The following is a 19540-nucleotide window of genomic DNA, read 5'->3' on the forward strand; positions in this document are numbered from 1 at the left end:
AACTCGACCGAAACAAAGTATAGGTTTTCATTATGTGAATAACTTGGAAATCTTAGCTCAAACAGCTGCAAAACCTGTTTTCCCAGCACGGGAACCTTGAGTTCTATAAGATAAAGCCATAAACATGTGTATCCGAGTCTTCTATCAAAAGTTACAGCTATTTCTATGAAGTTGTACAAAAACGCTTTCTTTCGCCAAGACAGTGCGTTTCTCACTGTTACATGCATTTGAATGGGGAACTCGACCGAAACAAAGTATAGGTTTTCATTATGTGAATAACTTGGAAATCTTAGCTCAAACAGCTGCAAAACCTGTTTTCCCAGCACGGGAACCTTGAGTTCTATAAGATAAAGCCATAAACATGTGTATCCGAGTCTTCTATCAAAAGTTACAGCTATTTCTATGAAGTTGTACAAAAACGCTTTCTTTCGCCAAGACAGTGCGTTTCTCACTGTTACATGCATTTGAATGGGGAACTCGACCGAAACAAAGTATAGGTTTTCATTATGTGAATAACTTGGAAATCTTAGCTCAAACAGCTGCAAAACCTGTTTTCCCAGCACGGGAACCTTGAGTTCTATAAGATAAAGCCATAAACATGTGTATCCGAGTCTTCTATCAAAAGTTACAGCTATTTCTATGAAGTTGTACAAAAACGCTTTCTTTCGCCAAGACAGTGCGTTTCTCACTGTTACATGCATTTGAATGGGGAACTCGACCGAAACAAAGTATAGGTTTTCATTATGTGAATAACTTGGAAATCTTAGCTCAAACAGCTGCAAAACCTGTTTTCCCAGCACGGGAACCTTGAGTTCTATAAGATAAAGCCATAAACATGTGTATCCGAGTCTTCTATCAAAAGTTACAGCTATTTCTATGAAGTTGTACAAAAACGCTTTCTTTCGCCAAGACAGTGCGTTTCTCACTGTTACATGCATTGAATGGGGAACTCGACCGAAACAAAGTATAGGTTTTCATTATGTGAATAACTTGGAAATCTTAGCTCAAACAGCTGCAAAACCTGTTTTCCCAGCACGGGAACCTTGAGTTCTATAAGATAAAGCCATAAACATGTGTATCCGAGTCTTCTATCAAAAGTTACAGCTATTTCTATGAAGTTGTACAAAAACGCTTTCTTTCGCCAAGACAGTGCGTTTCTCACTGTTACATGCATTTGAATGGGGAACTCGACCGAAACAAAGTATAGGTTTTCATTATGTGAATAACTTGGAAATCTTAGCTCAAACAGCTGCAAAACCTGTTTTCCCAGCACGGGAACCTTGAGTTCTATAAGATAAAGCCATAAACATGTGTATCCGAGTCTTCTATCAAAAGTTACAGCTATTTCTATGAAGTTGTACAAAAACGCTTTCTTTCGCCAAGACAGTGCGTTTCTCACTGTTACATGCATTTGAATGGGGAACTCGACCGAAACAAAGTATAGGTTTTCATTATGTGAATAACTTGGAAATCTTAGCTCAAACAGCTGCAAAACCTGTTTTCCCAGCACGGGAACCTTGAGTTCTATAAGATAAAGCCATAAACATGTGTATCCGAGTCTTCTATCAAAAGTTACAGCTATTTATATGAAGTTGTACAAAAACGCTTTCTTTCGCCAAGACAGTGCGTTTCTCACTGTTACATGCATTTGAATGGGGAACTCGACCGAAACAAAGTATAGGTTTTCATTATGTGAATAACTTGGAAATCTTAGCTCAAACAGCTGCAAAACCTGTTTTCCCAGCACGGGAACCTTGAGTTCTATAAGATAAAGCCATAAACATGTGTATCCGAGTCTTCTATCAAAAGTTACAGCTATTTCTATGAAGTTGTACAAAAACGCTTTCTTTCGCCAAGACAGTGCGTTTCTCACTGTTACATGCATTTGAATGGGGAACTCGACCGAAACAAAGTATAGGTTTTCATTATGTGAATAACTTGGAAATCTTAGCTCAAACAGCTGCAAAACCTGTTTTCCCAGCACGGGAACCTTGAGTTCTATAAGATAAAGCCATAAACATGTGTATCCGAGTCTTCTATCAAAAGTTACAGCTATTTCTATGAAGTTGTACAAAAACGCTTTCTTTCGCCAAGACAGTGCGTTTCTCACTGTTACATGCATTTGAATGGGGAACTCGACCGAAACAAAGTATAGGTTTTCATTATGTGAATAACTTGGAAATCTTAGCTCAAACAGCTGCAAAACCTGTTTTCCCAGCACGGAGACCTTGAGTTCTATAAGATAAAGCCATAAACATGTGTATCCGAGTCTTCTATCAAAAGTTACAGCTATTTCTATGAAGTTGTACAAAAACGCTTTCTTTCGCCAAGACAGTGCGTTTCTCACTGTTACATGCATTTGAATGGGGAACTCGACCGAAACAAAGTATAGGTTTTCATTATGTGAATAACTTGGAAATCTTAGCTCAAACAGCTGCAAAACCTGTTTTCCCAGCACGGGAACCTTGAGTTCTATAAGATAAAGCCATAAACATGTGTATCCGAGTCTTCTATCAAAAGTTACAGCTATTTCTATGAAGTTGTACAAAAACGCTTTCTTTCGCCAAGACAGTGCGTTTCTCACTGTTACATGCATTTGAATGGGGAACTCGACCGAAACAAAGTATAGGTTTTCATTATGTGAATAACTTGGAAATCTTAGCTCAAACAGCTGCAAAACCTGTTTTCCCAGCACGGGAACCTTGAGTTCTATAAGATAAAGCCATAAACATGTGTATCCGAGTCTTCTATCAAAAGTTACAGCTATTTCTATGAAGTTGTACAAAAACGCTTTCTTTCGCCAAGACAGTGCGTTTCTCACTGTTACATGCATTTGAATGGGGAACTCGACCGAAACAAAGTATAGGTTTTCATTATGTGAATAACTTGGAAATCTTAGCTCAAACAGCTGCAAAACCTGTTTTCCCAGCACGGGAACCTTGAGTTCTATAAGATAAAGCCATAAACATGTGTATCCGAGTCTTCTATCAAAAGTTACAGCTATTTCTATGAAGTTGTACAAAAACGCTTTCTTTCGCCAAGACAGTGCGTTTCTCACTGTTACATGCATTGAATGGGGAACTCGACCGAAACAAAGTATAGGTTTTCATTATGTGAATAACTTGGAAATCTTAGCTCAAACAGCTGCAAAACCTGTTTTCCCAGCACGGGAACCTTGAGTTCTATAAGATAAAGCCATAAACATGTGTATCCGAGTCTTCTATCAAAAGTTACAGCTATTTATATGAAGTTGTACAAAAACGCTTTCTTTCGCCAAGACAGTGCGTTTCTCACTGTTACATGCATTTGAATGGGGAACTCGACCGAAACAAAGTATAGGTTTTCATTATGTGAATAACTTGGAAATCTTAGCTCAAACAGCTGCAAAACCTGTTTTCCCAGCACGGGAACCTTGAGTTCTATAAGATAAAGCCATAAACATGTGTATCCGAGTCTTCTATCAAAAGTTACAGCTATTTCTATGAAGTTGTACAAAAACGCTTTCTTTCGCCAAGACAGTGCGTTTCTCACTGTTACATGCATTTGAATGGGGAACTCGACCGAAACAAAGTATAGGTTTTCATTATGTGAATAACTTGGAAATCTTAGCTCAAACAGCTGCAAAACCTGTTTTCCCAGCACGGGAACCTTGAGTTCTATAAGATAAAGCCATAAACATGTGTATCCGAGTCTTCTATCAAAAGTTACAGCTATTTATATGAAGTTGTACAAAAACGCTTTCTTTCGCCAAGACAGTGCGTTTCTCACTGTTACATGCATTTGAATGGGGAACTCGACCGAAACAAAGTATAGGTTTTCATTATGTGAATAACTTGGAAATCTTAGCTCAAACAGCTGCAAAACCTGTTTTCCCAGCACGGGAACCTTGAGTTCTATAAGATAAAGCCATAAACATGTGTATCCGAGTCTTCTATCAAAAGTTACAGCTATTTCTATGAAGTTGTACAAAAACGCTTTCTTTCGCCAAGACAGTGCGTTTCTCACTGTTACATGCATTTGAATGGGGAACTCGACCGAAACAAAGTATAGGTTTTCATTATGTGAATAACTTGGAAATCTTAGCTCAAACAGCTGCAAAACCTGTTTTCCCAGCACGGAGACCTTGAGTTCTATAAGATAAAGCCATAAACATGTGTATCCGAGTCTTCTATCAAAAGTTACAGCTATTTCTATGAAGTTGTACAAAAACGCTTTCTTTCGCCAAGACAGTGCGTTTCTCACTGTTACATGCATTTGAATGGGGAACTCGACCGAAACAAAGTATAGGTTTTCATTATGTGAATAACTTGGAAATCTTAGCTCAAACAGCTGCAAAACCTGTTTTCCCAGCACGGGAACCTTGAGTTCTATAAGATAAAGCCATAAACATGTGTATCCGAGTCTTCTATCAAAAGTTACAGCTATTTCTATGAAGTTGTACAAAAACGCTTTCTTTCGCCAAGACAGTGCGTTTCTCACTGTTACATGCATTTGAATGGGGAACTCGACCGAAACAAAGTATAGGTTTTCATTATGTGAATAACTTGGAAATCTTAGCTCAAACAGCTGCAAAACCTGTTTTCCCAGCACGGGAACCTTGAGTTCTATAAGATAAAGCCATAAACATGTGTATCCGAGTCTTCTATCAAAAGTTACAGCTATTTCTATGAAGTTGTACAAAAACGCTTTCTTTCGCCAAGACAGTGCGTTTCTCACTGTTACATGCATTTGAATGGGGAACTCGACCGAAACAAAGTATAGGTTTTCATTATGTGAATAACTTGGAAATCTTAGCTCAAACAGCTGCAAAACCTGTTTTCCCAGCACGGGAACCTTGAGTTCTATAAGATAAAGCCATAAACATGTGTATCCGAGTCTTCTATCAAAAGTTACAGCTATTTCTATGAAGTTGTACAAAAACGCTTTCTTTCGCCAAGACAGTGCGTTTCTCACTGTTACATGCATTTGAATGGGGAACTCGACCGAAACAAAGTATAGGTTTTCATTATGTGAATAACTTGGAAATCTTAGCTCAAACAGCTGCAAAACCTGTTTTCCCAGCACGGGAACCTTGAGTTCTATAAGATAAAGCCATAAACATGTGTATCCGAGTCTTCTATCAAAAGTTACAGCTATTTATATGAAGTTGTACAAAAACGCTTTCTTTCGCCAAGACAGTGCGTTTCTCACTGTTACATGCATTGAATGGGGAACTCGACCGAAACAAAGTATAGGTTTTCATTATGTGAATAACTTGGAAATCTTAGCTCAAACAGCTGCAAAACCTGTTTTCCCAGCACGGGAACCTTGAGTTCTATAAGATAAAGCCATAAACATGTGTATCCGAGTCTTCTATCAAAAGTTACAGCTATTTCTATGAAGTTGTACAAAAACGCTTTCTTTCGCCAAGACAGTGCGTTTCTCACTGTTACATGCATTTGAATGGGGAACTCGACCGAAACAAAGTATAGGTTTTCATTATGTGAATAACTTGGAAATCTTAGCTCAAACAGCTGCAAAACCTGTTTTCCCAGCACGGGAACCTTGAGTTCTATAAGATAAAGCCATAAACATGTGTATCCGAGTCTTCTATCAAAAGTTACAGCTATTTCTATGAAGTTGTACAAAAACGCTTTCTTTCGCCAAGACAGTGCGTTTCTCACTGTTACATGCATTTGAATGGGGAACTCGACCGAAACAAAGTATAGGTTTTCATTATGTGAATAACTTGGAAATCTTAGCTCAAACAGCTGCAAAACCTGTTTTCCCAGCACGGGAACCTTGAGTTCTATAAGATAAAGCCATAAACATGTGTATCCGAGTCTTCTATCAAAAGTTACAGCTATTTCTATGAAGTTGTACAAAAACGCTTTCTTTCGCCAAGACAGTGCGTTTCTCACTGTTACATGCATTTGAATGGGGAACTCGACCGAAACAAAGTATAGGTTTTCATTATGTGAATAACTTGGAAATCTTAGCTCAAACAGCTGCAAAACCTGTTTTCCCAGCACGGGAACCTTGAGTTCTATAAGATAAAGCCATAAACATGTGTATCCGAGTCTTCTATCAAAAGTTACAGCTATTTATATGAAGTTGTACAAAAACGCTTTCTTTCGCCAAGACAGTGCGTTTCTCACTGTTACATGCATTTGAATGGGGAACTCGACCGAAACAAAGTATAGGTTTTCATTATGTGAATAACTTGGAAATCTTAGCTCAAACAGCTGCAAAACCTGTTTTCCCAGCACGGGAACCTTGAGTTCTATAAGATAAAGCCATAAACATGTGTATCCGAGTCTTCTATCAAAAGTTACAGCTATTTCTATGAAGTTGTACAAAAACGCTTTCTTTCGCCAAGACAGTGCGTTTCTCACTGTTACATGCATTTGAATGGGGAACTCGACCGAAACAAAGTATAGGTTTTCATTATGTGAATAACTTGGAAATCTTAGCTCAAACAGCTGCAAAACCTGTTTTCCCAGCACGGAGACCTTGAGTTCTATAAGATAAAGCCATAAACATGTGTATCCGAGTCTTCTATCAAAAGTTACAGCTATTTCTATGAAGTTGTACAAAAACGCTTTCTTTCGCCAAGACAGTGCGTTTCTCACTGTTACATGCATTTGAATGGGGAACTCGACCGAAACAAAGTATAGGTTTTCATTATGTGAATAACTTGGAAATCTTAGCTCAAACAGCTGCAAAACCTGTTTTCCCAGCACGGGAACCTTGAGTTCTATAAGATAAAGCCATAAACATGTGTATCCGAGTCTTCTATCAAAAGTTACAGCTATTTCTATGAAGTTGTACAAAAACGCTTTCTTTCGCCAAGACAGTGCGTTTCTCACTGTTACATGCATTTGAATGGGGAACTCGACCGAAACAAAGTATAGGTTTTCATTATGTGAATAACTTGGAAATCTTAGCTCAAACAGCTGCAAAACCTGTTTTCCCAGCACGGGAACCTTGAGTTCTATAAGATAAAGCCATAAACATGTGTATCCGAGTCTTCTATCAAAAGTTACAGCTATTTCTATGAAGTTGTACAAAAACGCTTTCTTTCGCCAAGACAGTGCGTTTCTCACTGTTACATGCATTTGAATGGGGAACTCGACCGAAACAAAGTATAGGTTTTCATTATGTGAATAACTTGGAAATCTTAGCTCAAACAGCTGCAAAACCTGTTTTCCCAGCACGGGAACCTTGAGTTCTATAAGATAAAGCCATAAACATGTGTATCCGAGTCTTCTATCAAAAGTTACAGCTATTTCTATGAAGTTGTACAAAAACGCTTTCTTTCGCCAAGACAGTGCGTTTCTCACTGTTACATGCATTTGAATGGGGAACTCGACCGAAACAAAGTATAGGTTTTCATTATGTGAATAACTTGGAAATCTTAGCTCAAACAGCTGCAAAACCTGTTTTCCCAGCACGGGAACCTTGAGTTCTATAAGATAAAGCCATAAACATGTGTATCCGAGTCTTCTATCAAAAGTTACAGCTATTTATATGAAGTTGTACAAAAACGCTTTCTTTCGCCAAGACAGTGCGTTTCTCACTGTTACATGCATTGAATGGGGAACTCGACCGAAACAAAGTATAGGTTTTCATTATGTGAATAACTTGGAAATCTTAGCTCAAACAGCTGCAAAACCTGTTTTCCCAGCACGGGAACCTTGAGTTCTATAAGATAAAGCCATAAACATGTGTATCCGAGTCTTCTATCAAAAGTTACAGCTATTTCTATGAAGTTGTACAAAAACGCTTTCTTTCGCCAAGACAGTGCGTTTCTCACTGTTACATGCATTTGAATGGGGAACTCGACCGAAACAAAGTATAGGTTTTCATTATGTGAATAACTTGGAAATCTTAGCTCAAACAGCTGCAAAACCTGTTTTCCCAGCACGGGAACCTTGAGTTCTATAAGATAAAGCCATAAACATGTGTATCCGAGTCTTCTATCAAAAGTTACAGCTATTTCTATGAAGTTGTACAAAAACGCTTTCTTTCGCCAAGACAGTGCGTTTCTCACTGTTACATGCATTTGAATGGGGAACTCGACCGAAACAAAGTATAGGTTTTCATTATGTGAATAACTTGGAAATCTTAGCTCAAACAGCTGCAAAACCTGTTTTCCCAGCACGGGAACCTTGAGTTCTATAAGATAAAGCCATAAACATGTGTATCCGAGTCTTCTATCAAAAGTTACAGCTATTTCTATGAAGTTGTACAAAAACGCTTTCTTTCGCCAAGACAGTGCGTTTCTCACTGTTACATGCATTTGAATGGGGAACTCGACCGAAACAAAGTATAGGTTTTCATTATGTGAATAACTTGGAAATCTTAGCTCAAACAGCTGCAAAACCTGTTTTCCCAGCACGGGAACCTTGAGTTCTATAAGATAAAGCCATAAACATGTGTATCCGAGTCTTCTATCAAAAGTTACAGCTATTTCTATGAAGTTGTACAAAAACGCTTTCTTTCGCCAAGACAGTGCGTTTCTCACTGTTACATGCATTTGAATGGGGAACTCGACCGAAACAAAGTATAGGTTTTCATTATGTGAATAACTTGGAAATCTTAGCTCAAACAGCTGCAAAACCTGTTTTCCCAGCACGGGAACCTTGAGTTCTATAAGATAAAGCCATAAACATGTGTATCCGAGTCTTCTATCAAAAGTTACAGCTATTTATATGAAGTTGTACAAAAACGCTTTCTTTCGCCAAGACAGTGCGTTTCTCACTGTTACATGCATTTGAATGGGGAACTCGACCGAAACAAAGTATAGGTTTTCATTATGTGAATAACTTGGAAATCTTAGCTCAAACAGCTGCAAAACCTGTTTTCCCAGCACGGGAACCTTGAGTTCTATAAGATAAAGCCATAAACATGTGTATCCGAGTCTTCTATCAAAAGTTACAGCTATTTCTATGAAGTTGTACAAAAACGCTTTCTTTCGCCAAGACAGTGCGTTTCTCACTGTTACATGCATTTGAATGGGGAACTCGACTGAAACAAAGTATAGGTTTTCATTATGTGAATAACTTGGAAATCTTAGCTCAAACAGCTGCAAAACCTGTTTTCCCAGCACGGGAACCTTGAGTTCTATAAGATAAAGCCATAAACATGTGTATCCGAGTCTTCTATCAAAAGTTACAGCTATTTATATGAAGTTGTACAAAAACGCTTTCTTTCGCCAAGACAGTGCGTTTCTCACTGTTACATGCATTTGAATGGGGAACTCGACCGAAACAAAGTATAGGTTTTCATTATGTGAATAACTTGGAAATCTTAGCTCAAACAGCTGCAAAACCTGTTTTCCCAGCACGGGAACCTTGAGTTCTATAAGATAAAGCCATAAACATGTGTATCCGAGTCTTCTATCAAAAGTTACAGCTATTTCTATGAAGTTGTACAAAAACGCTTTCTTTCGCCAAGACAGTGCGTTTCTCACTGTTACATGCATTTGAATGGGGAACTCGACCGAAACAAAGTATAGGTTTTCATTATGTGAATAACTTGGAAATCTTAGCTCAAACAGCTGCAAAACCTGTTTTCCCAGCACGGGAACCTTGAGTTCTATAAGATAAAGCCATAAACATGTGTATCCGAGTCTTCTATCAAAAGTTACAGCTATTTCTATGAAGTTGTACAAAAACGCTTTCTTTCGCCAAGACAGTGCGTTTCTCACTGTTACATGCATTTGAATGGGGAACTCGACCGAAACAAAGTATAGGTTTTCATTATGTGAATAACTTGGAAATCTTAGCTCAAACAGCTGCAAAACCTGTTTTCCCAGCACGGGAACCTTGAGTTCTATAAGATAAAGCCATAAACATGTGTATCCGAGTCTTCTATCAAAAGTTACAGCTATTTCTATGAAGTTGTACAAAAACGCTTTCTTTCGCCAAGACAGTGCGTTTCTCACTGTTACATGCATTTGAATGGGGAACTCGACCGAAACAAAGTATAGGTTTTCATTATGTGAATAACTTGGAAATCTTAGCTCAAACAGCTGCAAAACCTGTTTTCCCAGCACGGGAACCTTGAGTTCTATAAGATAAAGCCATAAACATGTGTATCCGAGTCTTCTATCAAAAGTTACAGCTATTTCTATGAAGTTGTACAAAAACGCTTTCTTTCGCCAAGACAGTGCGTTTCTCACTGTTACATGCATTTGAATGGGGAACTCGACCGAAACAAAGTATAGGTTTTCATTATGTGAATAACTTGGAAATCTTAGCTCAAACAGCTGCAAAACCTGTTTTCCCAGCACGGGAACCTTGAGTTCTATAAGATAAAGCCATAAACATGTGTATCCGAGTCTTCTATCAAAAGTTACAGCTATTTCTATGAAGTTGTACAAAAACGCTTTCTTTCGCCAAGACAGTGCGTTTCTCACTGTTACATGCATTTGAATGGGGAACTCGACCGAAACAAAGTATAGGTTTTCATTATGTGAATAACTTGGAAATCTTAGCTCAAACAGCTGCAAAACCTGTTTTCCCAGCACGGGAACCTTGAGTTCTATAAGATAAAGCCATAAACATGTGTATCCGAGTCTTCTATCAAAAGTTACAGCTATTTCTATGAAGTTGTACAAAAACGCTTTCTTTCGCCAAGACAGTGCGTTTCTCACTGTTACATGCATTTGAATGGGGAACTCGACCGAAACAAAGTATAGGTTTTCATTATGTGAATAACTTGGAAATCTTAGCTCAAACAGCTGCAAAACCTGTTTTCCCAGCACGGGAACCTTGAGTTCTATAAGATAAAGCCATAAACATGTGTATCCGAGTCTTCTATCAAAAGTTACAGCTATTTATATGAAGTTGTACAAAAACGCTTTCTTTCGCCAAGACAGTGCGTTTCTCACTGTTACATGCATTTGAATGGGGAACTCGACCGAAACAAAGTATAGGTTTTCATTATGTGAATAACTTGGAAATCTTAGCTCAAACAGCTGCAAAACCTGTTTTCCCAGCACGGGAACCTTGAGTTCTATAAGATAAAGCCATAAACATGTGTATCCGAGTCTTCTATCAAAAGTTACAGCTATTTCTATGAAGTTGTACAAAAACGCTTTCTTTCGCCAAGACAGTGCGTTTCTCACTGTTACATGCATTTGAATGGGGAACTCGACTGAAACAAAGTATAGGTTTTCATTATGTGAATAACTTGGAAATCTTAGCTCAAACAGCTGCAAAACCTGTTTTCCCAGCACGGGAACCTTGAGTTCTATAAGATAAAGCCATAAACATGTGTATCCGAGTCTTCTATCAAAAGTTACAGCTATTTATATGAAGTTGTACAAAAACGCTTTCTTTCGCCAAGACAGTGCGTTTCTCACTGTTACATGCATTTGAATGGGGAACTCGACCGAAACAAAGTATAGGTTTTCATTATGTGAATAACTTGGAAATCTTAGCTCAAACAGCTGCAAAACCTGTTTTCCCAGCACGGGAACCTTGAGTTCTATAAGATAAAGCCATAAACATGTGTATCCGAGTCTTCTATCAAAAGTTACAGCTATTTCTATGAAGTTGTACAAAAACGCTTTCTTTCGCCAAGACAGTGCGTTTCTCACTGTTACATGCATTTGAATGGGGAACTCGACCGAAACAAAGTATAGGTTTTCATTATGTGAATAACTTGGAAATCTTAGCTCAAACAGCTGCAAAACCTGTTTTCCCAGCACGGGAACCTTGAGTTCTATAAGATAAAGCCATAAACATGTGTATCCGAGTCTTCTATCAAAAGTTACAGCTATTTCTATGAAGTTGTACAAAAACGCTTTCTTTCGCCAAGACAGTGCGTTTCTCACTGTTACATGCATTTGAATGGGGAACTCGACCGAAACAAAGTATAGGTTTTCATTATGTGAATAACTTGGAAATCTTAGCTCAAACAGCTGCAAAACCTGTTTTCCCAGCACGGGAACCTTGAGTTCTATAAGATAAAGCCATAAACATGTGTATCCGAGTCTTCTATCAAAAGTTACAGCTATTTCTATGAAGTTGTACAAAAACGCTTTCTTTCGCCAAGACAGTGCGTTTCTCACTGTTACATGCATTTGAATGGGGAACTCGACCGAAACAAAGTATAGGTTTTCATTATGTGAATAACTTGGAAATCTTAGCTCAAACAGCTGCAAAACCTGTTTTCCCAGCACGGGAACCTTGAGTTCTATAAGATAAAGCCATAAACATGTGTATCCGAGTCTTCTATCAAAAGTTACAGCTATTTCTATGAAGTTGTACAAAAACGCTTTCTTTCGCCAAGACAGTGCGTTTCTCACTGTTACATGCATTTGAATGGGGAACTCGACCGAAACAAAGTATAGGTTTTCATTATGTGAATAACTTGGAAATCTTAGCTCAAACAGCTGCAAAACCTGTTTTCCCAGCACGGGAACCTTGAGTTCTATAAGATAAAGCCATAAACATGTGTATCCGAGTCTTCTATCAAAAGTTACAGCTATTTCTATGAAGTTGTACAAAAACGCTTTCTTTCGCCAAGACAGTGCGTTTCTCACTGTTACATGCATTTGAATGGGGAACTCGACCGAAACAAAGTATAGGTTTTCATTATGTGAATAACTTGGAAATCTTAGCTCAAACAGCTGCAAAACCTGTTTTCCCAGCACGGGAACCTTGAGTTCTATAAGATAAAGCCATAAACATGTGTATCCGAGTCTTCTATCAAAAGTTACAGCTATTTATATGAAGTTGTACAAAAACGCTTTCTTTCGCCAAGACAGTGCGTTTCTCACTGTTACATGCATTGAATGGGGAACTCGACCGAAACAAAGTATAGGTTTTCATTATGTGAATAACTTGGAAATCTTAGCTCAAACAGCTGCAAAACCTGTTTTCCCAGCACGGGAACCTTGAGTTCTATAAGATAAAGCCATAAACATGTGTATCCGAGTCTTCTATCAAAAGTTACAGCTATTTCTATGAAGTTGTACAAAAACGCTTTCTTTCGCCAAGACAGTGCGTTTCTCACTGTTACATGCATTTGAATGGGGAACTCGACCGAAACAAAGTATAGGTTTTCATTATGTGAATAACTTGGAAATCTTAGCTCAAACAGCTGCAAAACCTGTTTTCCCAGCACGGGAACCTTGAGTTCTATAAGATAAAGCCATAAACATGTGTATCCGAGTCTTCTATCAAAAGTTACAGCTATTTCTATGAAGTTGTACAAAAACGCTTTCTTTCGCCAAGACAGTGCGTTTCTCACTGTTACATGCATTTGAATGGGGAACTCGACCGAAACAAAGTATAGGTTTTCATTATGTGAATAACTTGGAAATCTTAGCTCAAACAGCTGCAAAACCTGTTTTCCCAGCACGGGAACCTTGAGTTCTATAAGATAAAGCCATAAACATGTGTATCCGAGTCTTCTATCAAAAGTTACAGCTATTTCTATGAAGTTGTACAAAAACGCTTTCTTTCGCCAAGACAGTGCGTTTCTCACTGTTACATGCATTTGAATGGGGAACTCGACCGAAACAAAGTATAGGTTTTCATTATGTGAATAACTTGGAAATCTTAGCTCAAACAGCTGCAAAACCTGTTTTCCCAGCACGGGAACCTTGAGTTCTATAAGATAAAGCCATAAACATGTGTATCCGAGTCTTCTATCAAAAGTTACAGCTATTTCTATGAAGTTGTACAAAAACGCTTTCTTTCGCCAAGACAGTGCGTTTCTCACTGTTACATGCATTTGAATGGGGAACTCGACCGAAACAAAGTATAGGTTTTCATTATGTGAATAACTTGGAAATCTTAGCTCAAACAGCTGCAAAACCTGTTTTCCCAGCACGGGAACCTTGAGTTCTATAAGATAAAGCCATAAACATGTGTATCCGAGTCTTCTATCAAAAGTTACAGCTATTTCTATGAAGTTGTACAAAAACGCTTTCTTTCGCCAAGACAGTGCGTTTCTCACTGTTACATGCATTTGAATGGGGAACTCGACCGAAACAAAGTATAGGTTTTCATTATGTGAATAACTTGGAAATCTTAGCTCAAACAGCTGCAAAACCTGTTTTCCCAGCACGGGAACCTTGAGTTCTATAAGATAAAGCCATAAACATGTGTATCCGAGTCTTCTATCAAAAGTTACAGCTATTTCTATGAAGTTGTACAAAAACGCTTTCTTTCGCCAAGACAGTGCGTTTCTCACTGTTACATGCATTTGAATGGGGAACTCGACCGAAACAAAGTATAGGTTTTCATTATGTGAATAACTTGGAAATCTTAGCTCAAACAGCTGCAAAACCTGTTTTCCCAGCACGGGAACCTTGAGTTCTATAAGATAAAGCCATAAACATGTGTATCCGAGTCTTCTATCAAAAGTTACAGCTATTTCTATGAAGTTGTACAAAAACGCTTTCTTTCGCCAAGACAGTGCGTTTCTCACTGTTACATGCATTTGAATGGGGAACTCGACTGAAACAAAGTATAGGTTTTCATTATGTGAATAACTTGGAAATCTTAGCTCAAACAGCTGCAAAACCTGTTTTCCCAGCACGGGAACCTTGAGTTCTATAAGATAAAGCCATAAACATGTGTATCCGAGTCTTCTATCAAAAGTTACAGCTATTTATATGAAGTTGTACAAAAACGCTTTCTTTCGCCAAGACAGTGCGTTTCTCACTGTTACATGCATTTGAATGGGGAACTCGACCGAAACAAAGTATAGGTTTTCATTATGTGAATAACTTGGAAATCTTAGCTCAAACAGCTGCAAAACCTGTTTTCCCAGCACGGGAACCTTGAGTTCTATAAGATAAAGCCATAAACATGTGTATCCGAGTCTTCTATCAAAAGTTACAGCTATTTCTATGAAGTTGTACAAAAACGCTTTCTTTCGCCAAGACAGTGCGTTTCTCACTGTTACATGCATTTGAATGGGGAACTCGACCGAAACAAAGTATAGGTTTTCATTATGTGAATAACTTGGAAATCTTAGCTCAAACAGCTGCAAAACCTGTTTTCCCAGCACGGGAACCTTGAGTTCTATAAGATAAAGCCATAAACATGTGTATCCGAGTCTTCTATCAAAAGTTACAGCTATTTCTATGAAGTTGTACAAAAACGCTTTCTTTCGCCAAGACAGTGCGTTTCTCACTGTTACATGCATTTGAATGGGGAACTCGACCGAAACAAAGTATAGGTTTTCATTATGTGAATAACTTGGAAATCTTAGCTCAAACAGCTGCAAAACCTGTTTTCCCAGCACGGGAACCTTGAGTTCTATAAGATAAAGCCATAAACATGTGTATCCGAGTCTTCTATCAAAAGTTACAGCTATTTCTATGAAGTTGTACAAAAACGCTTTCTTTCGCCAAGACAGTGCGTTTCTCACTGTTACATGCATTTGAATGGGGAACTCGACCGAAACAAAGTATAGGTTTTCATTATGTGAATAACTTGGAAATCTTAGCTCAAACAGCTGCAAAACCTGTTTTCCCAGCACGGGAACCTTGAGTTCTATAAGATAAAGCCATAAACATGTGTATCCGAGTCTTCTATCAAAAGTTACAGCTATTTCTATGAAGTTGTACAAAAACGCTTTCTTTCGCCAAGACAGTGCGTTTCTCACTGTTACATGCATTTGAATGGGGAACTCGACCGAAACAAAGTATAGGTTTTCATTATGTGAATAACTTGGAAATCTTAGCTCAAACAGCTGCAAAACCTGTTTTCCCAGCACGGGAACCTTGAGTTCTATAAGATAAAGCCATAAACATGTGTATCCGAGTCTTCTATCAAAAGTTACAGCTATTTCTATGAAGTTGTACAAAAACGCTTTCTTTCGCCAAGACAGTGCGTTTCTCACTGTTACATGCATTTGAATGGGGAACTCGACCGAAACAAAGTATAGGTTTTCATTATGTGAATAACTTGGAAATCTTAGCTCAAACAGCTGCAAAACCTGTTTTCCCAGCACGGGAACCTTGAGTTCTATAAGATAAAGCCATAAACATGTGTATCCGAGTCTTCTATCAAAAGTTACAGCTATTTCTATGAAGTTGTACAAAAACGCTTTCTTTCGCCAAGACAGTGCGTTTCTCACTGTTACATGCATTTGAATGGGGAACTCGACCGAAACAAAGTATAGGTTTTCATTATGTGAATAACTTGGAAATCTTAGCTCAAACAGCTGCAAAACCTGTTTTCCCAGCACGGGAACCTTGAGTTCTATAAGATAAAGCCATAAACATGTGTATCCGAGTCTTCTATCAAAAGTTACAGCTATTTCTATGAAGTTGTACAAAAACGCTTTCTTTCGCCAAGACAGTGCGTTTCTCACTGTTACATGCATTTGAATGGGGAACTCGACCGAAACAAAGTATAGGTTTTCATTATGTGAATAACTTGGAAATCTTAGCTCAAACAGCTGCAAAACCTGTTTTCCCAGCACGGGAACCTTGAGTTCTATAAGATAAAGCCATAAACATGTGTATCCGAGTCTTCTATCAAAAGTTACAGCTATTTCTATGAAGTTGTACAAAAACGCTTTCTTTCGCCAAGACAGTGCGTTTCTCACTGTTACATGCATTTGAATGGGGAACTCGACCGAAACAAAGTATAGGTTTTCATTATGTGAATAACTTGGAAATCTTAGCTCAAACAGCTGCAAAACCTGTTTTCCCAGCACGGGAACCTTGAGTTCTATAAGATAAAGCCATAAACATGTGTATCCGAGTCTTCTATCAAAAGTTACAGCTATTTCTATGAAGTTGTACAAAAACGCTTTCTTTCGCCAAGACAGTGCGTTTCTCACTGTTACATGCATTTGAATGGGGAACTCGACCGAAACAAAGTATAGGTTTTCATTATGTGAATAACTTGGAAATCTTAGCTCAAACAGCTGCAAAACCTGTTTTCCCAGCACGGGAACCTTGAGTTCTATAAGATAAAGCCATAAACATGTGTATCCGAGTCTTCTATCAAAAGTTACAGCTATTTCTATGAAGTTGTACAAAAACGCTTTCTTTCGCCAAGACAGTGCGTTTCTCACTGTTACATGCATTTGAATGGGGAACTCGACCGAAACAAAGTATAGGTTTTCATTATGTGAATAACTTGGAAATCTTAGCTCAAACAGCTGCAAAACCTGTTTTCCCAGCACGGGAACCTTGAGTTCTATAAGATAAAGCCATAAACATGTGTATCCGAGTCTTCTATCAAAAGTTACAGCTATTTCTATGAAGTTGTACAAAAACGCTTTCTTTCGCCAAGACAGTGCGTTTCTCACTGTTACATGCATTTGAATGGGGAACTCGACCGAAACAAAGTATAGGTTTTCATTATGTGAATAACTTGGAAATCTTAGCTCAAACAGCTGCAAAACCTGTTTTCCCAGCACGGGAACCTTGAGTTCTATAAGATAAAGCCATAAACATGTGTATCCGAGTCTTCTATCAAAAGTTACAGCTATTTCTATGAAGTTGTACAAAAACGCTTTCTTTCGCCAAGACAGTGCGTTTCTCACTGTTACATGCATTTGAATGGGGAACTCGACCGAAACAAAGTATAGGTTTTCATTATGTGAATAACTTGGAAATCTTAGCTCAAACAGCTGCAAAACCTGTTTTCCCAGCACGGGAACCTTGAGTTCTATAAGATAAAGCCATAAACATGTGTATCCGAGTCTTCTATCAAAAGTTACAGCTATTTCTATGAAGTTGTACAAAAACGCTTTCTTTCGCCAAGACAGTGCGTTTCTCACTGTTACATGCATTTGAATGGGGAACTCGACCGAAACAAAGTATAGGTTTTCATTATGTGAATAACTTGGAAATCTTAGCTCAAACAGCTGCAAAACCTGTTTTCCCAGCACGGGAACCTTGAGTTCTATAAGATAAAGCCATAAACATGTGTATCCGAGTCTTCTATCAAAAGTTACAGCTATTTCTATGAAGTTGTACAAAAACGCTTTCTTTCGCCAAGACAGTGCGTTTCTCACTGTTACATGCATTTGAATGGGGAACTCGACCGAAACAAAGTATAGGTTTTCATTATGTGAATAACTTGGAAATCTTAGCTCAAACAGCTGCAAAACCTGTTTTCCCAGCACGGGAACCTTGAGTTCTATAAGATAAAGCCATAAACATGTGTATCCGAGTCTTCTATCAAAAGTTACAGCTATTTCTATGAAGTTGTACAAAAACGCTTTCTTTCGCCAAGACAGTGCGTTTCTCACTGTTACATGCATTTGAATGGGGAACTCGACCGAAACAAAGTATAGGTTTTCATTATGTGAATAACTTGGAAATCTTAGCTCAAACAGCTGCAAAACCTGTTTTCCCAGCACGGAGACCTTGAGTTCTATAAGATAAAGCCATAAACATGTGTATCCGAGTCTTCTATCAAAAGTTACAGCTATTTCTATGAAGTTGTACAAAAACGCTTTCTTTCGCCAAGACAGTGCGTTTCTCACTGTTACATGCATTTGAATGGGGAACTCGACCGAAACAAAGTATAGGTTTTCATTATGTGAATAACTTGGAAATCTTAGCTCAAACAGCTGCAAAACCTGTTTTCCCAGCACGGGAACCTTGAGTTCTATAAGATAAAGCCATAAACATGTGTATCCGAGTCTTCTATCAAAAGTTACAGCTATTTCTATGAAGTTGTACAAAAACGCTTTCTTTCGCCAAGACAGTGCGTTTCTCACTGTTACATGCATTTGAATGGGGAACTCGACCGAAACAAAGTATAGGTTTTCATTATGTGAATAACTTGGAAATCTTAGCTCAAACAGCTGCAAAACCTGTTTTCCCAGCACGGGAACCTTGAGTTCTATAAGATAAAGCCATAAACATGTGTATCCGAGTCTTCTATCAAAAGTTACAGCTATTTCTATGAAGTTGTACAAAAACGCTTTCTTTCGCCAAGACAGTGCGTTTCTCACTGTTACATGCATTTGAATGGGGAACTCGACCGAAACAAAGTATAGGTTTTCATTATGTGAATAACTTGGAAATCTTAGCTCAAACAGCTGCAAAACCTGTTTTCCCAGCACGGGAACCTTGAGTTCTATAAGATAAAGCCATAAACATGTGTATCCGAGTCTTCTATCAAAAGTTACAGCTATTTCTATGAAGTTGTACAAAAACGCTTTCTTTCGCCAAGACAGTGCGTTTCTCACTGTTACATGCATTTGAATGGGGAACTCGACCGAAACAAAGTATAGGTTTTCATTATGTGAATAACTTGGAAATCTTAGCTCAAACAGCTGCAAAACCTGTTTTCCCAGCACGGGAACCTTGAGTTCTATAAGATAAAGCCATAAACATGTGTATCCGAGTCTTCTATCAAAAGTTACAGCTATTTCTATGAAGTTGTACAAAAACGCTTTCTTTCGCCAAGACAGTGCGTTTCTCACTGTTACATGCATTTGAATGGGGAACTCGACCGAAACAAAGTATAGGTTTTCATTATGTGAATAACTTGGAAATCTTAGCTCAAACAGCTGCAAAACCTGTTTTCCCAGCACGGGAACCTTGAGTTCTATAAGA

The sequence above is a fragment of the Aulonocara stuartgranti genome (genome assembly GCF_965226115.1).
Source record: "Aulonocara stuartgranti genome assembly, chromosome: 19".
In the NCBI taxonomy this organism is placed as follows: domain Eukaryota; kingdom Metazoa; phylum Chordata; class Actinopteri; order Cichliformes; family Cichlidae; genus Aulonocara; species Aulonocara stuartgranti.